Source organism: Ipomoea triloba, chromosome 16 (genome assembly GCF_003576645.1).
Source record: "Ipomoea triloba cultivar NCNSP0323 chromosome 16, ASM357664v1".
NCBI lineage: Eukaryota > Viridiplantae > Streptophyta > Magnoliopsida > Solanales > Convolvulaceae > Ipomoea > Ipomoea triloba.
The window spans coordinates 12,116,020-12,118,062 of NC_044931.1; the positions used below are offsets into that span (position 1 = coordinate 12,116,020).

Below are 2,043 nucleotides of genomic sequence, written 5' to 3' on the forward strand. Positions count from 1 at the left end.
CCTCTCTCTCCGCGCAACTTATATCACTTAGCGGTTTAAAAAGATAGTACCCTTAGCGAGCGGTCTAGCGGTTTAAAAGAAAAACTAAAAAGAGGGTAGGGGATGCAACACGAGGACTTCCCAGGGGGTCACCATCCTAGTACTACTCTAGCCCAAGAACGCTTCACTTCGGAGTTCTGATGGGATCCGGTGCATTAGTGCTGGGATGATCGCATCCGTCATGTACTGCGCGCAATATGTACTTGACCCTCTCTCTCCGCGAAACTTCTCTCGCTTAGCGGTTTAGCGGTTTAAAAGGATAGTACCCTTAGCGAGCGGTCCAGCGGTTTAAAAGAAAAATTAAAAAGAGGGTGGGGGATGCAACACGAGGACTTCCCAGGGGGTCACCAATCCTAGTACTACTCTCGCCCAAGCACGCTTAGCTTCGGAGTTCTGATGGGATCCGGTGCATTTGTGCTGGTATGATCGCATCCGTCATGTACTGCGCGCAAAATGTACTTGACCCTCTCTCTCTGCGCAACTTCTCTCGCTTAGCGGTTTAGCGGATTAAAAGGATAGTACCTTTAGCGAGCGGTCCAGCGGTTTAAAAGAGAAATTAAAAGGAAGGTGGGGGATGCAACACGAGGACTTGCCAGGAGGTCACCCATCCTAGTAGTACACTCGCCCAAACACGCTTAACTTTGGAGTTCTGATGGGATCCGGTGCATTAGTGCTAGTATGATGGCATCCGTCATGTACTGCGCGCAAAATGTACTTGACCCTCTCTCTCTGCGCAACTTCTCTCGCTTAGCGGTTTAGCGGATTAAAAGGATAGTACCTTTAGCGAGCGGTCCAGCGGTTTAAAAGAGAAATTAAAAGGAAGGTGGGGGATGCAACACGAGGACTTGCCAGGAGGTCACCCATCCTAGTAGTACACTCGCCCAAACACGCTTAACTTTGGAGTTCTGATGGGATCCGGTGCATTAGTGCTAGTATGATGGCATCCGTCATGTACTGCGCGCAAAATGTACTTGACCCTCTCTCTCCGCGCAACTTCTCTCGCTTAGCGGTTTAGCGGTTTAAAAGGATAGTACCCTTAGCGAGCGGTCCAGCGGTTTAAAAGAAAAATTAAAAAGAGGGTGGGGGATGCAACACGAGGACTTCCCAGGGGGTCACCCATCCTAGTACTACTCTCGCACAAGCACGCTTATCTTCGGAGTTCTGATGGGATCCGGAGCATTAGTGGTGGTACGATCGCATCCGTCACGTACTGCGCGCAAAATGTACTTGACCTTCTCTCTCCGCGCAACTTATCTCGCTTAGCGGTTTAAAAGGATAGTACTCTTAGCGAGCGGTCCAGCAGTTTAAAAGAAAAATTAAAAAAAGGGTGGGAGCGGTCCAGCAGTTTAAAAGAAAAATTAAAAAAAGGGTGGGGGATGCAACACGAGGACTTCCCAGAATTAAAAAAAGGGTGGGGGATGCAACACGAGGACTTCCCAGGGGGTCACCAAGGGTGGGGGATGCAACACGAGGACTTCCCAGGGGGTCACCCATCCTAGTACTACTCTCGCGAGGACTTCCCAGGGGGTCACCCATCCTAGTACTACTCTCGCCCAAGCTTCCCAGGGGGTCACCCATCCTAGTACTACTCTCGCCCAAGTACGCTTTATTTCGGAGTTCTGATGGGATCCGGTGCATTTGTGCTGGTATGATCACATCCGTCATATATTGCGCGCAAAATGTACTTGACCCTCTCTCTCCGCGCAACTTTTCTCGCTTAGCGGTTTAGCGGTTTAAAAGGATAGTATCCTTAGCGAGCGGTCCAGCGGTTTAAAAGAAAAATTAGCTTGACTTCGGAGTTCTGATGGGATCCGGTACATTAGTGCTGGTATGATTGCATCCGTCATGTACTGCGCGCAAAATGTACTTAAACCTCTCTCTCCGCGCAACTTATATCACTTAGCGGGTTAAAAAGATAGTACCCTTAGCGAGCGGTCCAGCGGTTTAAAAGAAAAATTAAAAAGAGGGTAGGGGATGCAACACGAGGACTTCCCAGGGGGTCAC

General features: G+C 49.5%; 5 non-coding genes and 1 pseudogene across 5 annotated transcripts; all 6 read right to left on the bottom strand.

Annotated features, from left to right (window-relative positions):
• Positions 1–99: 99 nt before the first annotated feature.
• LOC116008900 lies at positions 100–217 on the bottom strand. Its single transcript, XR_004096250.1, has one exon. It is a non-coding gene; the product is annotated as a 5S ribosomal RNA (ribosomal RNA).
• A 137-nt stretch (positions 218–354) lies between these two features.
• LOC116008441 lies at positions 355–473 on the bottom strand. Its single transcript, XR_004095824.1, has one exon. It is a non-coding gene; the product is annotated as a 5S ribosomal RNA (ribosomal RNA).
• A 137-nt stretch (positions 474–610) lies between these two features.
• Positions 611–729, bottom strand: LOC116008966. The gene has a single exon (XR_004096310.1). It is a non-coding gene; the product is annotated as a 5S ribosomal RNA (ribosomal RNA).
• A 137-nt stretch (positions 730–866) lies between these two features.
• Positions 867–985, bottom strand: LOC116008967. Its single transcript, XR_004096311.1, has one exon. It is a non-coding gene; the product is annotated as a 5S ribosomal RNA (ribosomal RNA).
• A 137-nt stretch (positions 986–1,122) lies between these two features.
• LOC116008869 lies at positions 1,123–1,241 on the bottom strand. Its single transcript, XR_004096220.1, has one exon. It is a non-coding gene; the product is annotated as a 5S ribosomal RNA (ribosomal RNA).
• A 338-nt stretch (positions 1,242–1,579) lies between these two features.
• On the bottom strand, positions 1,580–1,699 carry LOC116009040 (annotated as a pseudogene).
• Between the last annotated feature and the right edge of the window lie 344 nt (positions 1,700–2,043).